At 41.7% G+C, this 24,450-nt stretch overlaps 1 protein-coding gene and 1 long non-coding RNA gene across 2 annotated transcripts in view; one reads left to right on the plus strand and one right to left on the minus strand.

Moving 5' to 3' along the window:
- CACHD1 (cache domain containing 1) overlaps window positions 1-24,450 on the minus strand; it is a 207,939-nt gene that overhangs the window by 127,309 nt on the left and 56,180 nt on the right. The gene's annotated exons all lie outside the window — the stretch shown is intronic.
- Window positions 422-18,054, plus strand: LOC125098386 (uncharacterized). Its single transcript, XR_007126812.1, has 3 exons — window positions 422-510; window positions 4,226-4,304; window positions 17,922-18,054. It is a non-coding gene; the product is annotated as an uncharacterized LOC125098386 (long non-coding RNA).

Genomic DNA, 24,450 nt, shown 5'->3' on the forward strand with positions numbered 1-24,450 from the left:
AGAAAAAAAATTCAAGTTGCTGAGGTCTGAACCGAGGTCTTGAGTTAAAAACAAGCATAGATTTTAGCAAAGCTATTAAATGTATTCACCCTTTTGTTCAGGATCACCTAGGAATCCCAACACCTACATATAGATAAAAAGGCCTATTGGGGATTTTTTCCTACCATTTTAAGCAAGATATAATGTGCTGGCAAAACAATACACGTATCTGATGTCAATATAGAATATAACCAATGTGTGAGTGATTCAGAGTCCCAGACAAAAGGTCTTTATTATTATTATTACTTTCTCCTGCTATGTGAAGCTGTGAAAGAAACAGAATATAGGAGAATTCAGAATACAGAATACGGAATTCTGGAGCAAGGGTGGGTGTTTTTAATTTGAGAGCCAGGCATTCCAAATGATGTACCTAGCCGACACCTTGATGAACTCAGTATAAAGAGTTTCTTGGTTGCTGGAGGGAGTTGAACAACGAATGAGAAAAGTGGTCAGTCCTAAGTTGGGAAAATGGTGAGCATTCCCAAAAGGTCAGATTGCCCAGGCCTCCTAGATGATTCACTCACAGGGCCAGGGTTAGGGTATGGCTGTATGGAGCAGGCATTCTGCACTCTATTTCCAAGTTGTCCCTTTCCCTTATCCCAATTCTCTGGAGAACAAAAGGAATTCCAGAAATCTGAGCTCTTAAAATTTGAGCACAACCTGGAGGGAGTCTGAAGGAACTCCCATGGTGTATAATTCCCTAGAAGTAAAGGCGAAGAAACAGCCCACCCCCACCCATTACTTTTTCGCATTCTCTACTATAATAAAAATATGTTTCATTGTACAGTGAAAACATCATTAAAATGGGTGAGGAGTTTTAAGTTATTTCAAGTTGAAATATTTCACTGAATTCTTTATCAGTTGAATTTACTTCCACAACCAAAAGAAAACAAGACATCTTATTTCTATGCTCATGAGAACAGAGTACTCTGGACAAAAATGACCTTTCTCTCATTAATACACACACACTGGAAAACCAGCAGGATCTTCTAAACTTAATTATGTGCATATCCTATGACCCCGCATTTCCCATCTTGGTAATACACTGAGCAGAAACGTGTTCATATATTTGTCAAAAGAGAAGCATAAGAATGTTCACTGCAGCACTGTTACTCCTAAGAGCCCCAACCTGGAAAACATCCAAATGCCTCTCAGCAACAGAACAAACCGTGGCGTCGTCACACAATGAAAGGCCCAGGGATGGGAATGAACCCACAACTGCAACAGGCATCCACACAAGGATGCCCAACATACAACACTGAGTGAAAGTAGACAAACACTAGAATGCAAAGCGTACAGAGTTCATTTATAGCAAATTCAAAACTGGGCAAAACTCCTCTATTTGGTCAGAAGTCTGGAGAGTGGTTACCTTTTGTGAGAGGAAGAACAGTACAGGGCATGAGGCGGCTTCCAGGATGGTACAACGTTCCATTGCTTGATCTGGGGGCCAGTTATAAGGATTTTGTTCACTTCTACGAGAATCCATCAGACACCTCTGTGTTCTTTCCTCTACGTAGGTTATACTTCACTTCTAAACATACATTTTAGACAGTCTCTTAAAATACATCCTGGTAAAATGGCTCCTGTATTTTCAAAATTATTTATGGGGTGCCTGGGTGGCTCAGTGGGTTGAGCCTCTGCCTCTGGCTCAGGTCATGATCTCAGGGTCCTGGGATCGACCCCGCACTGGGCTCTCTGCTCAGCAGGGAGCCTGTTCCCCCCCCTCTCTCTCTGCCTGCTTGTGAGCTCTCAAATAAATAAATAAGTAATCTTTTTAAAAATGTTGTATTAAAAAGGAAAAGAATCTATTATCTGGATTATTATAAATACTCCAAGACAAAGTTACATCTAATCTATAATCCAGATGAAACTGGGACTACACCAACTGGAGAGTCACCTAGCAACTCACAGATAAGGTCTCCTGAGCCTTCCCTGAGGCTACGTATTAATTGCTCCGTCTATTCTAAGTATGGAACATTCCTCAATTCTTGAGCTTCCCATCCAGTGGCACTGTACTAACCTGAATTTTCCGCAAGGGTTGAGGGCAGGGGGTGGGCGGGGGGGGGGGGGGGGCGGAGAAGGAGGGGAGTTGTCTTTACCTGACTTTCATCCAGCCTGGATACTCTAACTTCTAACACAATTTAATCCCATATTCTGTTCTTTCATTTCTGCTCTTTCATTTCCCTAAGCACTGCCTTCGTCCTCCTCCTCCCTCAAAGAGGAGGTTCAACTCACAAAGTTAGAAATTAAAGAATCATGTTAACAACTGACTACAAGCCCCCTCTCCACCTCTACTGCAAGAGAAGGAAACATGACATCCTGCCGTGTGTGTTTGTGTGTACACACACATGCATTTGTGGTGTGTAGCCTACTCCCCGGCCCCCACCTCTCAAGGGCTACACCTTAGTCCTCTGTCCCCACTTCACCCACTCCTCCCTACCTGCCATCTCCTTCCCTCCCAATGTATTTAATTGAGCCTACTTAACAGATGGCAAGAGAATCCGCTTCGCTGGAACAGGAACAATTACATGAGTGCTTAATAAGATGGTCACAGTCCAGACAGTGGGTTCCACCTTCACGCCTCCAACAACTCTGCCAAATCTTAACTAGATATTTAAATGAATGGTATAGCACAACAGCACAGTGAAGAAATACCTCTACAAGCCCAGTGACATTCTGTTGGTCTCCCTCCCTGATCTTTGGTAAGACAATGCAGGACTGAATTTTTATTCAAAGGCTTATTCTCTTGATGTTTGCAGGTCTCTGTTGCAAGCCAATTTGGCTGACAGTTCACTAATAGCTTCATTCAGCCCTGGATCTCTTCCTAGGATTCTAGGAATTGTGGCCAAAGGGGAGGAAAATACAGATCACCACTGTTATCTCAAGAAGTTGACCAACATTAGCCATGAAATGAGAAAGTGCTGTCATTACAACAAACTCCAACAATCTCTGGGCAGGGAAATTAATGGCAACTTAAGTGTTTCAGAAAAGAAAACATATGCATGACTTCATTTTCCCTGTAAGCATAAGTCATGCATAATCTTTTACTAGGTTCTTAAGGGATCCCTTTTGCCTAGATTAGACCTTGTCTGATTTTTAAAAATTTTTATTTATTTATTTGTCAGAGAGAGATAAAGAGCGAGTGAGCACAAGCAGGGAGAGCAGCAGGCAGAGGGAGAAGCAGGCTCCTCCGCTGAGCTGGGAGCCCGATGTGAGACTCAATTCCAGGACACTGGGATCATGACCTGAGCCGAAGGCAGCCACTTAACCGACTGAGCCACCCAGGTGTCCCTGACCTTGTCTGATTTTTACCAGACTATTTAGCCTTACATTATTATTTTTTTAAGATTTTAGTTATTTATTTATTTATTTATTTATTTGTCAGAGAGAGAGAGAGAGAGAGTGCGCGAGAGCAAGCACAGGCAGACAGAGTGGCAGGCAGAGTCAGAGGGAGAAGTAGGCTCCCTGCGGAGCAAGGAGCCCGATGTGGGACTTGATCCCAGGACGCTGGGATCATGACCTGAGCTGAAGGCAGCTGCTTAACCAACTGAGCCACCCAGGTGTCCCTAGCCTTACATTATTAAACATATGTAAGGTACAGAAAAAAGACCTCCTCTGTGGAGGCTCATTGTTCTGCATTCTAAAGTCACGAATCTATTGCTACAAATCTTGGTCATTTTCTCCAATCTCTCAATTCGTTCATTCTGGATACAAGTGGCTCAAGAAAATAGTTTACCAAGAATATTGAAAAGGTTTCCACTAAAAAGCAAAATAAAAAAATAACCTAAATGCCCAGCAACAAAGTACTAATTACTCTTCATTCAATGAAGCCTACTGTATAGTTAATACAAGTATATTTACAATGATTTTTGTTAATATTTTTAAAGCAGCATTTAAATATACAAGTATTGTTCTAATTACATGTGTGTGTTGGGGACGTGGGTAAGTTACACATAATAATGTTACCATGTAGATTATCAAGGGCCCAGAAAGGATTCAGGTGCTTTACAATGTATTACTTAAAATTCACAACAATCCTTCACAGTAGTTACTATGTACTCATTTACAGACAAGGCAACTGAGCTTGGGAGAGACTAAACTTTCCCAAAGTTGAACATTAGTAAGTAAGTGGCCAAGTCTAGATGTAAAATTTGCCCTACCCTAAAACGTATGTATCATCCTCTAGGTAAATACCATCTGAACAGAGAAAACTTACACAAAATCGAGAAAGTGCCCAAAACAGTAACAAGGCTTTCCAGTGAAGAGTGAGTTGAGAATGTATTTTCTTTCCTCCCCATCCCACTCCCATCTCAAAATGGAGCAAGTACTTACTTTATAAGGACAAGAACACTTTTCAGAGTTGCCTGGAAAAGGGGCAAACATTCAGGTACAACTATATGAAAGATGAGATCACCACCCACCTTGAGAGCTTTCAGAGGGAAAAATAAATGCAAGGGCTTACGCTTGACCCGCGCTATAAAAATTAGATCTTGAATACCGTACCGACTTGGGAGAAACAGGGCTGTTGCCCTTTCAGGATAAATGGCAACACTTCGGAACTGAAAATCATGGCGAAGCCTAGATTGGGAATTTCAAAACACTCAGCGCACAATAGAGGACCCTGTGGCAAATGGTGCCCCAGGTGCCCATGTCCTGACCCAACAAGCTCATTTTAATGTTGTATATATAGAAAAAATGATAGTAGCTATTGTTTATAAAGTGCTTACTATCTGGCACTAGGTACTTCGCATGTTATTAACTCACTTAACTTCATAAGCATAAAGAGGAATTTATACAGACTGCACTAAAGACTTCCTTTATAACATACTTCACAGTTATCCAGTCTTGTTACTCCATTACTGTTAGAGTATTAAGAATATTTTCTGAATGATACAAATTCTATGACAACTGGAGCTATGGGGAGAGCAAAAATACCTGTGTAATACTGAAGTCCTAGCTCATTCTGAACAGTTTCCCACTAATAGTAATCTTTCCCTTCTCTGAACTTCTGAAGGAAAGACTCTATATGACAATTTAAAAAATAGTTCACTGTAGAAAATTTTAAAATATATAAAGGAAGAATAGGGGAAGAAATCTATGGTCTTGACTACTCAATAAAAACCAACTATTATTTACATTTTACTTTATTCTCTTCCACCCTTTTTGGCTTCTAGGTTCTAATTTTGTTGTAAATTCTTGAAAACTGGTCTATACCACAACTATACCTAGTGGGCATAAATAAGCATTTGCATATCCATTAATCCGGGCATTAAATCACTCGGATCGGTATTTTGGTGGGTCACTCAACCAGCTAACAAAAAACAAAACAAAACAAAAACAAAACAAACAAACAAAAAAAACGAGGAAGGTATCCTTTCTTTTGAAGATAAGGAATGTTTTTCCTTCTCTCAATTTATTAATAAAGCTTTCCCCCCACATCCCTGTTTTTTCCTTCCCTGTCTTCTTTGGGCTGTAAGGACATACACAATTACACACACACACACACACACACACACACACACACACACACTCTCTCTCTCTCTCTCTCCCCCCACACGCAGTGGCCTGCATACTTCAAGTTTGCAAAAGAAATTATGAATTCCTTAGTTGATGTCATTTAACTTAACACCCTTCAAAACAACATGAGTTAAGAAAGCATGTGGGAGAGTCACAAGTCAGTGACAAGTGTCTCCTCTACAAAGAGCTTCCTGTTTTGGTCCACTCCATCCCTCAAAAGAAATTACAGGGAGAAACGAACAGCCTGTAGTCTGATTTAGCAGGGAGAATCTAAAGCAATAATCTCAGCAAGCAAAATTCCTTGTCCTGATCACTTGATTTCCTGCCGCAGGCATTCAAAACGAGAAGAGCCGGTGAGTAAATATGAACCCAGAGAACAAAGACAGGCAGAACGAGACGGAAACTCTTCCCCCTAAATGCAATAAAACTTCTGAAGGGTTACTGGATTTTTGTTTTTGTTGTTGTTGTTGTTTTGGTTTTCAAAGAGAGTCCAGTACTAGGGGAAAAGGCAAGTAAATCAGTTCCACATGTTGGAAAGATTCAGCCTTTAGCCAACGTAACTTGATTATAAGTAATATTCATGACAATGCACATGGCAACCTCTCAGAAACGGAAAGTTCAGTTGCCCAAACGCTTTGCAGATGGTGCCAAATTTCCACTCCCCTACTTCCACTCTTCTAACTCCTAATTCCTTCGCTCTCCACCCCCTAGATCTCCATTAAGGCTTTTTTGTTTCACCTTGAAAGAAAAAAGGTGGGGGTTATTTAAAGGCTGTGCATTTATTCTTGGGAGCAGGCGGCACTTTAAGGATATAAGCCGTCAATATTCAAGTGTTCTGTGTGTGGACAAACCCATTCAAACGCTCAGGTCTTTAGGAATCCATCCATTAAAGACAAAGGGAACTAGAAACCCTGCATGCCCAACCTTCCAGACCTAAGCAACAATGTTTAATTAATAACTCAGGCAATCAATCATGTCCTTTCTGAAGGAGTCAGAAACCATGTAAAATATGGCCCCATATTCTCAAGGAGATCACAGGCTAGTTGGAAGGAGAAGTTAAAAAATTAAAAAAAAAAAAAAAAGAGTAGTCAACAATGCAAGGCAGACTTGGTTTGAACTTAGCATGTGTGGCACAGACCCAAGATGCTGGGCTGGGGGTGAGGGAGGGACAAACTCCAAAGAGAAGTTCAAAGTGTTCAGAGGCAGGACCTAGCCCTAAGTACTAAATACTTAAGCCAGGCACTGTTCTCCATGCTAGAGATACAAGAAGGTGCATAACAGACAAAATCCCTGCCCATGCAGACCCTACATTGTATTCTAGGTCCTTTGGCTTCCAAGAAAGCCTTTCTGAAGGGCTCACTATGCACTGGCCCCATTTCCTTGGAAAAAGGGTATTCAAAGATGAAGACACTGCTTCTTTCCAGAAAAGCTCATATTCTCAAGAGTGCCTCTGAAATCAGGCATTGTGATACAAAGACAGTTTCATACGAGAAATTTCGGCACATGAAGCTGAACTAAATGGAAAAGGAATGATGGCGCTAGACTGTGGCGGTTTTTCAAGCCAGCAAGGGAAGCCGGGATTTTATGCATAGGGTAGGCACTTAGTAAATATTTTTTGAATGACTAAATGAGTAAAGGTCTATTTGCCAAGAAATAAAGAGCTGTTAAAAGGATTTTTAGCCGGGAAGTGACACAATGAAATTGGTGATTTAAGAATGTTTATATTCCACATACTCAGAACCAGGCACCCACTCTACTAACTTCTCACAAAGGGAAAACAAAAAACTCTAGGCCATTTAGAAACCAGTTCCTAACCCAAGGGTCTGTGACAGCTCCAAGAGCCAAATGAATGGGATCATCTAGCATGACACTCGAAGGACCCCGGCCTGAAGTTTCCCATGTGTCTTATCTCCTCTGTGCAGTTAGGAAATCCTCCAGGACTGTTCCGTTCAGTTGTGCAAATCCCAACAGCACTTACACAGAGTCACGTTATGGAAGGAGACTGAGACATACTTGTGCAGAAAAATTATTTAAAAATAACTTAATGAAAAACAACTGTTGGGGTCTAATGCACAGTCGCAGTGTTGCGTTCGGAGGGGAAGACTGGTTTTTTGACATTTTAAAATACGCTACCGTGGAGGCCGTCACGGCTGCTTTTCACATGAAATGTTCATTTGTACCACATGCAAGTAGAGATAATTTTCATAAATGCAATTCTGGTACAGTCTCTTATTTCAAGAGATGCTTTTTTTAGTACAATCATGGGGCACAGGAACCATACCTCAAAACATCAAAACCTGAGTAATGTTGGCAAACTGCAGCTCTGTACAAGCTAGTTCTATGGCCTGCTGGGGTCACTGAACCTCCCCAGGCCTAGTGCCCCTCACCTAGAAAATGAAAAACGGATTATAGAAAACTCAGTGATCCTCAAATTTCCATTCTACTCTTGTGTTAGAATTTTAATACCAATTTGAGAAGCCACTAATGCTGGGTCTATCTGCCCAGGATAGAGGTTTCAAGAAAATTATATTCGCTGATGAAATCCGACTTTGAAATGCTAAAATATATATATATATATATATATATATATATATATATATATATATATATATATATAATAAACCTATCTCTGAAACTTGCTACAGGAGGAGAGGCCAAGGAGTCAAAGGATCTTAAGATGAAAATTTAAATAGAGAAAACCAATCTCGAGAATGGCGAGTTTAAATATGGGTGTTTAAGACATGAATCAAAGCAGTTAGCCTTTTCAGAATAAATGTGATGCTAATATGATTACATAAACGTCTCCCAGGTCCTCCTGCCTGCATCGTTCTTCAGGCTCTCCCAGCCAGGGTGCCTGTCACGCGTATCGAATACCATGGTAACAACCCTCGCCTGCCATGGCTCCCACACCACATGCCAGGATTCTCAATAATTATTAACTAACATTTTGATGAATGATGGCTCTCCGGGCTCAGAGTCACAATATGATTTTAATGAATAAATAAATGCTGGCTAGAAATGTTCTTCAAATTTTAGGGCTAAAAAAATAATAAAAATTGGAATGTGAAAGGGATATTAAAAAAAAAAAAATCCTGTCGCCGACCAGGTGGTCTTGGAGAGGTGAATTTGCCTCCATATTCTAAGTTGTAAGGAGGAGGTGGTCAAAAGAGCTAGGTCATAGGATTTTTGTGAGCTTCGATGCATGTATAGCACTTATTCCTCACCTACAGTAAGAGCTCAAAAACCAGTGACTTTGAAAAATCCTCCAAAAAGAACGATTCCCAGGACTAAGGAGTCATTTGTGATTACCCACAGCATGTCCCTATCCCAACGCCAGAAACTCCTCTACGTCAGCTTTTCAGAAGCCTTCTGAGGTAACAAGATGGATCTCAGAATGCTCTGTACTTCCAGGAAATGGCTTCCACATTAGCTCCTGGTGCCCTTACAAGGCTGGCTCCCAGTCTCAACCTTCTGGTTTCCCCAAGTTGATTTAGAAAGCCACATGCAAGTTGGGTCCTTGAGAAAATGACTTTTCCCCTTGATTATTGATGGTACCACCTTGTGGGAACATACCCCAAATCTGCACTTTGCTTGAGCCCAAGGCTTTGAACATATATGCCAATGAGGTCAAAGGAGTAAACTGAAGTTGGAAAAGGTTGCAGCACAGGTGCTGTCCTCTCCCAATCTCGTACTGCAGGACTGCTCTATAGGCAGGGCTCCTTGTGCTCTGCAGGGCAATGCAAGAAGGGGGGGGGAGGCAAGTAGTCCTAAAAATCCAACCAGCACCTACTAAGCAGAGGGGGGCTGCTGGGAGGAGGGAAGACACTCATTGGCCTACCTTCAACAGAATCCATGGGCTCATCCAGCCCTACCTAGGCGGCAAGAACAACCCAACCCCCTTTATTGCCAGCACTGAATACTTACTTTCACATTGTACTACAGGTATTTGTTTATAAACACTGGTAGTGAGCTCACTGGGGTCACTATCCAACTGCTCACCTGGAGAGGAGCATGGGGGCTAAGATCTGGGCTGTGGAATCTTCTAGACCTCAACTATCTCAGCTGTGTGACCAGTACAAGTTATTTAAACCTTCCTCATGGAAATTTAAGCAACATACCTCCCACCTGCAGACACAGGACAGAGTGATCAGCAGCATCTACTAGGTTTGTGGTCAGAATTAAATGGGACAGTGTCCAGCATATTGTTTTTGAACCATTAAGCAAGCATAGCTGGTAGGAAAATGGATGGTTATTTTCCCTGAATATCCAGCATCATTGCCAATATATGTCTAATGAGTGGTTGATGAATAAATGCAAAATTTGGTACAGCTCACTTCTTTGACAGAAGAGGAAACGAAGTCTCAAAGAAGGTATGTGACAGGTCACCAACGAAGGGCAGGACAAAATGCTGGCTTCTTCTAGTTTTCAATCTCCCACTACTACATTTTTAACATACTCATTTCTCATGTAATTTTAAAAATCTGGCTGTACTGCATACGTAACTAAAAACTAAACCCCACTTATTTACCCCCAAATGCCAGTTGGAATGAGAAGGAAAAATATGTTATCTAAAACTACTGAACAAGGACAAAACCAGAACATCAAATTATTCTCCCCAAGTAAATATTTAATTTGGCTTGAGTTCCTGAAAGGGAGCATAGTATAGTGGAAAGAATATGGGTTCTGGAAGCAAGGCTGCTAGACTCTGGCCCTCGGCTCCCCTATGTACTATGGGGTTGGAGGCATGTTGCTTCAAGTGTCCAGAGCCTCAATTTCCCCAGCTCTAAAAATGGGTGTTACAATATCTACCTTGCGCAGGGACTGCTAATAGTTACTCCTTGGGGGGATGGTAAAAATGTTCTAAAATTAGAGAATGCTGTTAGTTGCACGACTCTGGAAATACAATGAAAAGCATTCAATTACACACTTTAAGTGGGTGACTTTATGGAATGCAAACCAGATCTCAATAGTATCTGCCTTATTGTCACAGCATTGAGGCCTTAGTTACATCTCTGTGAGGACTAGGACAGAGCACATAGTAGGTGCTCAATACAGTTTCATACACTGAATTTCCATCACTAAGGCGGTGGTTATCCAACTTGAGAGGCCCCTCACGGACGCAGGTTTGCTTCTTATGAAATGCAGATTCCGCGGCCCCACGCCACAGAAGGTAAGTCCATAGGCCCGAAGGAGGCCAGTATGTGTGAGAATCATCCAGACAGTTCTCATGGAGATGACCTACTCATCACTTTTCGTAGAGTTTACACTAGGGAACCTTTCAAATCAGTGCTTCTACTGTGAGTCTGTCTGAAACGTCAGTATGGTCTCTTCTATGCTGAATTGTTGTATAATTCCAAATTTCTGTGGAGTATACTTTAAAGTAGGATCTGGCTAAAAGAAATTTCTGTAAAAGAAAGAAGAAAAAAAAAACGAGCTGGGGAGAGGGAGAGAGATATACCCACTGCTGCCGGCCACTCCAAGGGGTAAGGGTGGGGAGAGGGGGAGCTTTTTCAAATCTTCAGACACTAACAGCTGCTCTCCACTCGCAGTCCCCATGCTCAGGATTAGAGATTGAGGCAGCTTTGGGTGGGGCTTCCTGAGGGGACAGGGGAAGAAAAGCAGGAAAGCACTCTGACTGGTCATGCCACCACCCCGAAAGGTATGTGTTAGTGTCCCTGTTTTATAAAGGAGGAAACAAAGGCTCACTAGGACCAAGCAGCTTTCTCCAAACTCATACATCCAACCTACAGCAAGATGGCGGTGCTCTTCCTACAACTCTGGGCTTTTCTAGTGGCTAGGACTCGAATCTGGGACCTTGAGGTCTTGGTCCCCCAGAATTCTGGAACAGCGAGTGAGCTTCCTTTGTCCTAGCTTTAGCCCTCTCCAGCTGAACATTCTGGAAATGCTCACCTTCTCATGGTGGCCCAATTTAGTTTTCTGTTAATGAACGCAGACTCTAAGTTGATCCCTAGCTAGACTCTAGAACACTTAGCATTAAGACATACCCCAAAAGCACCCAGAGCCAGATAGAAGAGGGAGGCGTAAGCAGAAGCTACAGGTAGCGGCCAGCAAGAGGAAGGGACATCCGACCCAAATACAACACAAAGTTACCTGGAGCCTCCATCCCAGCATTTAGCAGGAATTCTTAGAGCCTCCTGTGCCGAGCAGGGGAGACGGCAGGAGGGCTGGTTGGTTTGCTTGCTTCTGGCCTGGGATTCACAATCATGAATAGCCCCAAACCTGTACTTTTGATTTTATCTACTAATGAGACTTTGTACACAGTCACAGAGATAAAATGACAGAAAGTGGGAAAAAAAGGTATCTATCATAGAACTGTGAACTATGAACTATGAACTGTGCTCCGTGAATAAAACATACCATGCATAGATACTGTTCTCTAAAATAATGCTTTAAAGAAATACTGAGACTGGCTTATAGACGGCACAGTTAGATGCATTCTGGTGCTAAGAGTTAATTTGCTAAATGAAACTATTTAAAATAGAACAGTGTCAGTAACTCTGTCATTTCTTCACAGCTTTTTTTTTTTTTTAAGATTTTATTTATTTATTTGACAGACAGAGATCACAAGTAGGCAGAGAGGCAGGCAGACGCGGGTAGTTGAGGGGAGCAGGCTCTCTGCTGAGCAGAGAGCCCGATGCGGGGCTCGATCCCAGGACCCCGAGACCATGACCTGAGTCAAAGGCAGAGGCTTTAACCCACTGAGCCACCCAGGCGCCCCTCTTCACAGCTTTAAAACTAGAGGCAGGCTGGACAGCTCGGTCTCCAAGGTCCGTGAATTCGTGTGCACGCCTGAAGCCTGGCTCACAAGCGCTTGCATTGTTTTTCAATGGCAGCAACCGAACTACAACATCCACAAGGCCTCGTTTTGGAGCGCTGTTCAGACCCCCCCATTCACATAACTGCCTTCAAGTAACCGCTCATTCACACCCTCTCTACAAGACACTGGTAATGGAAACAAATCCTCTTTCTGTTAGCTTCTGCGGCTACTGTCTTACTCCTCCTCCTCCTCCTCCTGACACAGCCTTACAAAGTAAGAATACGCCTCATTTTACAGATGAGGAATGAGAGCTAGTAAGTGCCAGGGTGAGATCTGAACTCAGATACGTCTGATTTCACAGCCACGGCTCTGTATCACCTGCAGGTCCAAACTCTCCAGTCGCTTCCCAAGCAATTCAGACTAAGAGCCCACCCCCTTGTTCATTCCAAAGCCACTACCTAGGTCATGCATGCCCTCTGACTGCTCTCCTGCCCTCTTCCCAGCCTCAGTCTGCTCCAGACACACTGGCCCCCAGCATGCTACTCAGACTGGCTGGGCACTTTCCAGCCACAGGTCCTTGGCACTTCTTATTCCCTTTTTCTGAAACATGTTGCCTGTATATGGATTTGTTCCCTCCCTGCTTCAGGGTAAATGCCATTTAGTACAAAACAGCAACCCTAGTAGCTCTGGTCCTATCTGACATGTCCCCTATCTTCTGCTTTGCTGTCTGTCTCCCCATACAGGCACGTATGACACCTGAGGGTGATTTTTGTTTTGTTCCCAGGGTCCCTGGCACTTAGAAACACTCAATGAATTCATGAGAGGGGCACTAATAGTAACCATACCATGAGAGAAACACCCTACTGGGAGTTCTCAACAGAACCATTCAAAGAGGGGGCTTCCGTTGCCTACAATGGACTTGGCCTCTAGTTTTCCTGGTCAGCTCATCATTAAGGCTCCTTGAAAAGTCTTTCCCAATTGCTATGCAGTGGGGGCATTGCACTATTCTAACCTGTAACAAAACCCACTACCATGTGTTTACATATTTACCTCTGCTACCTTGTGAGGTTCTAGAAGTATGGACTCTTTCTCATCTCTGAGGGCCCAGCACAGGGTAAGGTACATCCTTGTTGACTCTGTGGTGTAACTCTGCCTTTTATTAGATCCCCCAGAAGTGGTCTGTATTCAGGTTAACAGTTTGAGAGTCTGGCATTAACCAGAACCATGAGAGGAAAGATGTTCTGGCCACAGAGAGCAGGATCGCCAACCAAACCAGTCCATGTATAAACACGCCAGCCTGTACTGGTATAGCAAATACTTTTTCTATGCTTGAGCAACAAAGAGAGATCGGTGGGTAGTAAGCAAATTAACAAGCAGAAACTCACTCTTAACACCTCTCTAGACAGTTCTGCCAGTTCTGAGTTCTGCCAGAGTTTATGTGCATGTTGACCTTGTCTACCTCCCCCCAGTAAGTTCAGGGCAGCCTTCTCTGTAATTGTTAAGTTCTGTGCCTGCATGTGCACACACCCTACGTGCCTTTTTACACCCTGCATATACACTCACATTCACCTTAGTCACTAGTGAAAACAAAGGGATAGTAGAGGGTAGAAGTATTTGCTAGGCATCCCAAGTCCTGGGACTCCATTTATGACATACCAGAGGTTTGCCTGGATTCCTCCCTTCCTAAGCTCTTCAACCCCAATTAAAAATTGGAAGAATCCATAAGCACTATGAAAATGCAGGCAGGTGAAAATTTTGCTTAACGTCAATAGAATTGCAGCAGACCCCAGGGCACTAAATTTCCCATAGCTGTCAGATTTTTAGACCTTGGGAGTATTTCCTTTCAAAGGGGTTTGGGGCAGGCATTAAATAAGGGGGCTTTTCATTTTGTTCACATGCATTAATTCCAAGTTTAAGGAATGAAGCCAATGGAGAAACATTCCATGCAATGAACAGACTTGCTCTACGTTACAGAAATTGTTGAATGTGATATATAATTAACTGCCAATAAGATTTCCTCAGACTTTTTCTTTTCTTTTTTTCTTTCTTTCTTTCTTTTTTTTTTTTTGGAAACAAATTCCTGCTAAAGAATGAGGCTTAGGGGAAAGTATTTGTTTTATATCATTCTTCCTTAAGGGGGAAAAAAAAAAAGGATGTAATATTGACACATCTGAGCTCATTCCTTCCACTTAACTATCAGAGGAAAGAGTTGACCCACTAACCATAATGGGGGGAAAAACCCTGTACCACTCTTTGCCTTAACCAGTTAAATAGAACTAAAAGGTGTGTCTCAACAGCTTCACAATTTCTAATCTTGGTCTTTCTCCAATTAACTCCCCCCCACCCCATCCCTGTCCGATGTATACTTAGGGATTTTTAAGATCTTGTCAATGACTTTGATTTTCCAATGTCATTTCTTAAAGCTAAGTTCTCACCTGTCATTTAAAAGTTGCTAGTCTTTAACCTTTAGGAAGGAAAGTTGAGATTCATTGTGGAAGGGAGATGGGGCAAAGTCAAATGGCCCCAGGGAATGCTAAATTGTTCAGGCGCCAGGCATCAGCACTGAAGCACCCACTGTTCTTCCAATTAAACTACAGGGCAAAGTGCTGAATGTAATTTTAAGTTTGAAAGTAAGAGTTCTGTGCTATCAGATCCTGACCACAAAGGACACAATCTTTTTTTTTTTTTTTTAAAGATTTTATTTATTTATTTGACAGAGAGAAATTACAAGTAAGCAGAGAGGCAGGCAGAGAGAGAGGAGGAAGCAGGCTCCCTGCTGAGCAGAAAGCCCGATGTGGGGCTCGAACCCAGGACCTGGGATCATGACCTGAGCCGAAGGCAGCGGCTTAACCCACTGAGCCACCCAGGCGCCCCTAGGACACAATCTTTTACTGCCAGGCACTGTGTTACTTCAGGGAACAGCAAATGATCCTAATTATAGAATCATATCAAAGTTAGTCTCAAAGGCATCTTTTTCTCTTTTTATTTTTATTCTTGCCAGTCAATCCTTATCATAAACAACAAAGATGAAAAAGTTGACTTGGACAAAATCATGGACGATCTAGAAAGCAAAGCCATGAAGAGTCAGAAGTATTAGGAACCCTTTGAAATAATGTTATAAAGCAGAGGAATAAACTGATCTGATATAGACCCCAACCAGGATAAGTTGGCAGTGACAGAAGACCCATCATCAGCAAACTGAAACATAATATGCAGTTGAACATGAAGACGGGGTCAAAGGCTGTTGTGGATTCAAATCCCAGCTCTGCCAATTAAGAGCTGAATAGCCCAGGGCCCATCACCTAACGTGGAGACTCTCCTCCCTACCCACAGCATCCTACTTCGTAGGATTATTGTTAGTATGAATAAGATAATTCATTTACCTCAGTAACAGAGTAGCCAGCACATGGTATTCAGTAAATGAAAACTTTTGTTGCTATTGTAATAAACCAAAAAGGGGTGGGGAGAGGGGGTAGAGATGGAAGGCTAGAATAAGGTCATCTTTCCAGAACAGAAAGACGGGAACGGTTAAAGGGGCATTTCTGAGCTCTCGGTTGTTGATTGGTTGTGAAGGTATTGACAGATGCATCAAAAATGCCAAAGAAGTTTGAAAGCTGGGTAATTAGAATACTAGCAATGATAGATTCCATTTTTAGGATGCTAGTTTTACCTAGTCAGAAATGAAGGAAAAAAAAAAAAAAAAGGAAAAGAGAGGCAATGTTCTCTAGAGTAACCACAAAGGCAGAAAAAAATAAAAGCAAAGTTCCTGAAAGTTTTCAAACAGATAGGGTACAGACATTAAACCCTTTCTTTTAGAAAAAGGGCTTCAAAAAAAATTCATGGAATTTAACTGAAAACATTTTTTGGGAAATATATGAAACTTACATTCTTTTTACAAAAGCAAGCACAACACTATACACTCGTGAAGCTCAAATCTCATTTTCCCATTTCAAAACTGATACTTGAGACAGCATGCAACTGAAATAGGATAGAACCTAATGAAAGGCAGAAAAATAGGACAAAAAATAATTTTTTTTTTTTTTTAAATGTCAGATGTCAAAATTGTAGAATAAACCCAAGGGTCTATTTCATTCCCACACCATTAAATCAGAGGAATACCATCATTTTTTAGAATGTTTTTTAAGTGCAAAAATATAGACGTGATTATAAATTCAAATGTCAAGAAAACTATTTTTGAATAATAGTAATAACGATAATGCTTCTTTTCAGAAATCTTACAAAAAAGGTTTAAAAGTACCCTAAATCTCATGACTCTAAAGAAGTAAAGCACTAGTATTACCAAAGCAATAAACCTAGGAAAATTTTTTCCAACAAAGGAATTTTCTCTGGTCATTTGATTTCACTCTTAACTTTAAACAAAAAACTACAGGGGGATAGAGTGACTAGCCTCCAGAGACAAAACTAGTAACTTATCCAAAGTAAATCCCTACTGTGGTATTATTCAGAAGGATCGTTATTTATATTAACTTCATTATTTAGGATGTCCCCGTGCTGATCAAATATATAATGTCATCTTCATTAAACATAATTAAGATTCCCTAGGCAGACACACTTGAAATGGGGGGGAAATCTCAATTTTTCATACCACGGCAAGGTTTTCTAAAACTCATTCATATTTAATTTTTAAGGATGCTTTGCAGCACATTAAATATTTAACAGTCAGAGGAATTTCAAACCAGAATGCTAAATGTCAACTATTTCTCCAAAATACTTATTTCCATTTGCAGTAAATTAGCTGGACCTTCCTTCAGAAACAGGAAAGGGGTGGGGGTGGGTGGGCAGGTATCTAAACTTAACGCACATTAGGACACTGCCATAGTAAAATCTACCTATATAATTAGACCATGTAAGAGATTTGATTTTAGATACCAGGCTTATTTTAGGTATTGTGGAATTCTAAAGTAGTGTGGCTCACATTATAAATGGAGATAATCTTTCAGAAACTCGTCCCCCACTTTCCTTTCCAGAATTCATTCTGCATCGTGCCACATACATTAACATACAGAAAGGATGTGAGAAGTCAGCACTAGCAGGAGCAGAGACACTGAGAGTCCACAGCACTGGGCTAATTAGCAATACAAAATGACAACTGAGGAACAGGGCTCACTGTCGGACCCTAATTAAGAAGGGACTTTAGAAAACCCATTTGATTTTTTTAAGAATTACCATGGTAAGGTCACAGATCATGTGGTCGGTCATCAGTACTGGCAATACCCCCACCCCACAACAACAAAAAAAATGTAGTCATTTTAGGTCTGAATACTCAATTTCAATATTGTGATAGTAAAATCTACTTTATTTTTGAACACAGAGAAAGGAAACAGATTTTAAGCCTTGATGACAAGGAGAACAGAAAACCTATCTTTAAAAAAGGAAGAACAGGGGCGCCTGGGTGGCTCAGTGGGTTAAAGCCTCTGCCTTCGGCTCAGGTCGTGATCCCAGAGTCCTGCATTGGGCTCTCTGCTCAGTGGGGAGCCTGCTTCCCCGCCTGCCTCTCTGCCTACTTGTGATCTCTGTCAAATAGATAAATAAAAAATCTTAAAAAAAAAAAAAAAAAAAAAAAAAGGAAGAACAGACCATCTCCAAGCCCCAGAGAAGCCATGAGACTGGACCGTGGCAGGTCACAATTTAGTTCTTCCGGACCTTAAAGTGTCAGCAGTGGCCACTGTCTCCCAAGACCTCTTACAAAATCATCTCAGGAGAGCACCGTGCGCAAGCATATTCCTTTTTTTTTTTTTTTTTTTTTAAAGATTTTATTTGAGAGAGAGAGCTCAAGTGAGTCCACAAGTAGGCAGAATGGCAGGGAGAGGGAGAAACAGGCTCCTGCTGAGCCGGGAGCCTGATGCGGGGCTCGATCCCAGGACCCTGGAATCATGACCTGAGCCAAAGGTAGATGCTTAGCCGACTGAGCCACCCAGGCACCCCTGCAAGCATATTCCTACAGCTACTACACGAAACGTGTGATCACAAGACCTGCGAGGAAAGGCCGGCTCTCTCACCTGAAGTCAGGAGCAAGGGCTGGACACTTGCTGTGATGGCTGAACCAGGAAAAGTCTATTGGCTCCACAACGTTTCAGGGCTAGGAACACCTGAGAAATGCCACAATCTAGCTGGCACATGGGTTGCACTCGGGGATTCCAACGTTTGGATAACCTCGACTTACGACAGCTTCTGTAGAGATGCAAGAGTAGACCAGGAAACTACTCCATTCCAAGCATGCAAGGAGATCTGCATCTGTCTCCCCCACACACTCCCCACTCGTGCATTTTGTGCCATTTAATAAGAATCACACTATTTTTCTAACTAATTTTTGCCAAAGGGGGGGGGGGAATCTATCTCTAACTCCTTATATTGATCTTCCCCTTCTACCCACACAGAAAAATCCGGATCTGTGGACTCCAAATTGCTTGCCATGCCCCAAAGATGTATCAAAAGGTTCCATTAAGTGATCCACTCATGACACTCTAGCTAAATGACTCATGTAGTTATCCTTTTCCTAGAGGTTTTATTAAAGAACTGCATAATAAACTGACGCCTATACTCTACCACCCAGAGGCGTAAACCCAAACCGGAGACTGTCAGGAAAAAAAGAAGGGGTTTGGAAGAAATGGTCTCTGCATCAGGGCTCCCCACAACCGCTCTAAGGAAAAGAACGAGTTTCTGACTCACATGGAAAAAATAAATCTGCAGAGCTTCTTGCATTAGCAGGAATGGGAAATTGCTTCACTTCATCAATTTTGAAACTTAAACTTAATTGCTTCTTTCCCTTAATGCTCTCCTCCCACCCCCAGTCTCTTTAAACTTCAGAAGTCTAAGAGAATCCTTGGTTACAGAGCCCTCAGCCGGCTCAGGACTTTTCAAATTCCAAAACAAGTCCTAGCAGGCTAGAACTTTCTTCTGGGAATAACATTGTTAATGTTATTAACCACCTTTGTTTCTCTCTCTCTCTCTCTCTCTCTCAATCTGGAACTGCTTTAAAAAAAAAAAAAAGAAAGAAAAGAAAAGAAAAAGAAAGTCACTGGAGGGCCTCCTGGTCCTTCCCACAGACATGGGTAGCTATGAACCATTTCATACAGTTTTTTACCACTGAAAGATGAATGAAAAAGAAAGGGGCAGCTTGAGAAGAGAAACCCCCCTTCGCTTAGAATCCTGCACACACCTCAAGTATGGCTCAGGACCCATGCCATGCAGTGAACCCTGCACACAGAAAGAGAACAGCTCACACTGAGAGGGATGGCCACCACTGAAATTATGCCTGGGTTTTTGGGGTTTGTTGTTGTTGTTGTTGTTGTTGTTGTTGTTGTTTTACCACCAACACATACGGGATGGAAGGGACTGTGGCTTGTCCAGGGCTTTTCACCACCGATGCATACGGGTTGTTAAGGGGCTGTGGCTTGTCCAGAGCTAGAGGAGTGCTAACTCCTGACCCTAAGTCCCAGAGGGGCCCACAGCTCCTACACCTAAATAAAGCAGCGCTCGGGCAGGTTTTTATGTGGCCCTATTAATAGCGCTTCGCGCTGATTCAATTCTTGTCAGTTCCTAGATCGTGTGTCCATTTAAAACCAATTATAATTTTAAAAGTACCCACCCAGAACAAAAACAAAACCCCCCAAAAAATCGGTTGCTTACATTCCTAAGGTTTCCATAACACCATGAAAATGGAGCAGATGGTGTCCTCAGCCTCACCAACAGTTTTCTGGGAGAGCCATGCGATGAGCCATGGCCAGGATGCTTCTTAGCCTTCCTCTACTTCCCTCCAGCACCCAGGTCTCTCCGCAGAGCCTCACGGGTGGGCTAAAGCAAGCAGTGTTACCATTACCCCCATGAAAACCCAGAGCATCCACGGAGTGACTTCACCCGTTAAAGCACACTGCACATGTGAGATCAATTAGGAAGGGACGACCTTCGTATTTGGGAAAACACTGAAATGCCAGCCCGCCCCCTCAATGTCTGACCTACATCTGAAACTAAGGAACAACAGTAATTCTAAAGATTTAGACACTTCAGACTACCGTATCTGGTCATCAGTGACACGGTGCAGCAGAGGAGCCAAGACGAGGAATCAATCACGCTGCGTGGAGAACCGGCACCTCAAAACCACACAAGACTCTTCAGAGCCTCTAATTTGACACACTCATGTTAAAGAGGGAGCAAAGAATGTTCTGACAGGTTATCGGTTTACAAATCTTGGATCTCTATCTAGAGGACATTCTTTGACTACGTATTCGTGGTTGAGAGATTCTTCATGATCGCTGTCATTTTAAACTCTTAGAGGATCATATTTTTATTCCCGCGGTCTCTGGTCGTGAATACTATCTCTCAATGCCACTCTTGACAGGAGACTGAATACCCAACTTCACTTATCTAGATTTATGGGACTTTCAGAGGCGTTATAAAGCAGAACACAAACTAATGTTGGGATTTTATAATAGGACATTTGTTCCTCACCAAGAGAAGTGAGTGGGGAGACACTGCCGAGACTGTCCACTGGTGACGGTATTATGGATACACAGGGAAAAAACACCTGGAGACATAATTAAGGCTCTTCATTCACATAAAAGTCCAATTCTGACTCTCCCTGCGCCAGCAATGCAAACTTGGTCTAGTTACTTGGCCATTCTTGTTCAATTTCCTCAGCTGAAAAGTAAGAGTAATATTCTCTTGTCCATGGGATTGCTGTATTAAAAACAACAAAAATGAGATATGGAAACAAGCAGCCAGGAATATAATAAGAACAACAAATAAAGCAATAATCACCACCACCACATGTGTTTGTTTCTAGAATCTTTCCTGCATTGAACAGGTTATTTTCATAATTTAAAGACATGATTAAAAACATTTCAAGGATCATTTCCACCCTAAAGCTACCATTCAATTGTTCTCATAATATAGAAAGTCATCTCTGCAACTGTTTTTTGTTTGTTTGTTTGTTTGTTTGTTTTTAGAATTCCTCTTTGGACTTTGGTAATTGACTACTAGCTGTCATTACCCTCAAAATCAGGAAGACAAGCAAATAGAGTGCACTTTGAAGTACTTTTTACACAGATCTGAAACAGTGTTATTTTTCTTATCCCCCTCCCATGAGCTAGGAAACAGGCTAACTTGGGGAATGTCATGCAGTCAAGGGTTAAAAACTCAATGTATGACACTACATGGGATCTTGTACCATGAAGCATGAAATCAGACATGGAGCAAAATAGGACAAAAAGGTACAATGGACAATTTCTAGAAAAAGGTGAAAATCCTCTTGCATATGAATTATTCACACAGTGGTCAATATTTTTTCTTATCCTTATTATACAAAATAGTAAAAAAGAGCTGCTCAAGGCTGCTTCTCCTTTCAGCTAAAACAGCACAGATAGTTTCATTCAAAGTATGTAAAAACAAAAACAAAAAAGTCAGCAAAACCTTTACAAGCCTTTTCAAAGTCTGGCACCATTTACATCACAAAGTTTAACAATTACGAGAAGTTGGAATGCTCGTATTTCATTATGCTAGCAAAACCAAGAATAAAGCATAGAATAATTTCCAGATGGCGTCCCCTCTTTGTATAGATGATTCAATTCAACGTTGTTCTGAAAGCTTCAGTCATCTGAATACAGAGTTGTAACAATTCTCTTCAAATTCCTGTTTTTGGATAAATAAGACTCACATATTCTATTTATGGAGGTTCCTAGCCATTAGAAAGTGAGAACAAGAGAGAATAAAGCATTTAAAAGTCACACCAGATCTGTGTGTGGATGTGTATAAATGGAAGTTTGTATATAAAATGTTCATTTTAACAAGTGCAAAGATTTCTAGAATCATGGGTTCAAAAAGCTTCAGAAAACTAAACTTACGTAACTATAAAACAAAGGGCGTTACAGATTAGCCTCTATAGCATAAGGAGCAGAGAGGGCCCTGGAAGCAATAGATGAATTCTGCCAGGGCACTAGCAGACCTCACATGGGTCCACAAAGCCTCTGTAAACCAAGGTTTGCCTCTCTGAGAAGTTCCAGTAACTGCTCCTAAGTGTTCCTCCATACCAGGGCCGGTAGGACATCCAAACACGAAAGACCCACATCTATGCAAAGCAAACACAGCTCCAAGTGGAAATGCTGTATTAAAAACATGGTACTAGGGCGCCTGGGTGGCTCAGTGGGTTAAGCCGCTGCCTTGGGCTCAGGTCATGATCTCGGAGTCCTGGGATCGAGTCCCGCATCGGGCTCTCTGCTCAGCAGGGAGCCTGCTTCCTCCTGTCTCTCTGCCTGCTTGTGATCTCTCTCTGTCAAATAAATAAATAAAATCTTAAAAAAAAAAAATAAAATAAAAAAAATAAAAAATAAAAACATGGTACTAAAAATAAACTCCTCCAAAACTATGTTTTTATTATGGAAAAAACCTGTAAAAGACAGAACAGTATAACAAATCTCCACAGACCCATTACCTAGTTTCAACCATTCCCAACTCATAGTTCATCTTCTTCATTCCTATGCCCACTTTTCCCAGCCTAAGTTATTTCTGAAGCCAATTAAAGACACCCTATAATGTCATCCACCAACAGTTTATATAAAATTCTAAACGATAAAGACACTTTTTGTTTAAACAACAACAACAAAAAGGCACAATACCACAGTCACAGTAATAATGATTCATGAATATCATTAAATATCCAATCAGGTTCAAATTCAAGTGCAGTCTTTTACAGACGCTCTGCTGGGAAGAAGGGGGACAGCAGTGAAGGGCAGGACATCAGAGTAACTTAGGCTTTTGTTTTAAAACTATGCTAGCACTTGGGGCATCACAGCATGGTCTGGTCGCTTGGACTCAAACCATTCCAAAATTTAGTAAGCGTCCGCTCTTTCTCCTGCAGCCAAAATGCAATGTTCGCTCACTTGAAAAGGAGGCCATGCCACAGTAAAACACAGGAAACCATTTTCCTCACCGGCATTTTCATAATTAAGAGGAAACTATCAAATGAGCCCGAGTCTCTTGAATGCTACCTATGCCCATTTCTTTTAAGATTTTCTACTGAAAAAACTTCAGACTCACAAACTACAAATACAGTGAGTTCCCACGTACCATTCACCTACTGCCCCCCAACAGCAGCATCTTTCAAAACTTTTAAGAACCTGCACTGATCCGTACATAAATTTTCAGGACCTTCTTTTGGCAAAAGACTCTTAGGTATGAAACTAAAAACCGGAGCAACAACAAAAACAGATGTATCAGACTTCATAAAAATTTAAAACTTTTAGGGGCTCCTGGGTGGCTCAGTGGGTTATAGCCTCTGCCTTTGGCTCAGGTTATGATCCCAGGGTCCTGGGATGGAGCAGAGAACGTTGGGTTCTCTGCTCAGGGGAGAGCCTGCTTCCTCCTCTCTCTCTCTGCCTGACTCTCTGCTTACTTGTGATCTCTGTCTGTCAGATAAAAAAATTTTTAAAATCTTTTAAAAAAAAATTTTTTTTTTAACCTTTGGGCTTCAAAGGACACCAAAGTGAAAAGACAGCCTACATAATGGGAGAAAATATTTGCAAATTGTACATAAGGGACTTGTATCTAGAATATATAAATGAGTCTTACAACTCAATGAGAGAAGCAATTTTAAAATAGGCAAATATTGGGGCGCCTGGGTGGCTCAGTGGGTTAGGCCGCTGCCTTCGGCTCAGGTCATGATCCCAGGTCCTGGGTTGGAGCCCCACATCGGGCTTTCTGCTCAGCAGGGAGCCTGCTTCCTCCTCTCTCTCTGCCTGCCTCTCTGCCTACTTGTGATTTCTCTCTGTCAAATAAATAAATAAAATCTTTAAAAAAAAAAATAAAAAAATAAAATAAAATAAAATAGGCAAATATTTTGGTTTTGTTTGTTTTTTTTTTTTTTGTTTTTGCAAAGGATCTTAAGGTCAGTAAGCACATGAAAAGATGTTCAATATTGTTAGTCATCATGGACATGAAGATCAAAACCACACTGAGATACCACTTAGCATCTATTAAAATAGCTAGACAAAAAAAGGTCAGAGAACACAAAATGTTGGTGAGGACATGGAGAAATCAGAACCTTCATACACTGCCGGCCGGCATGTCAAATGGTAAAGCCACTGTGGAAAACAGGCTGGTAG

This window comes from Lutra lutra, chromosome 4, assembly GCF_902655055.1.
Source record: "Lutra lutra chromosome 4, mLutLut1.2, whole genome shotgun sequence".
Lineage (NCBI taxonomy): Eukaryota > Metazoa > Chordata > Mammalia > Carnivora > Mustelidae > Lutra > Lutra lutra.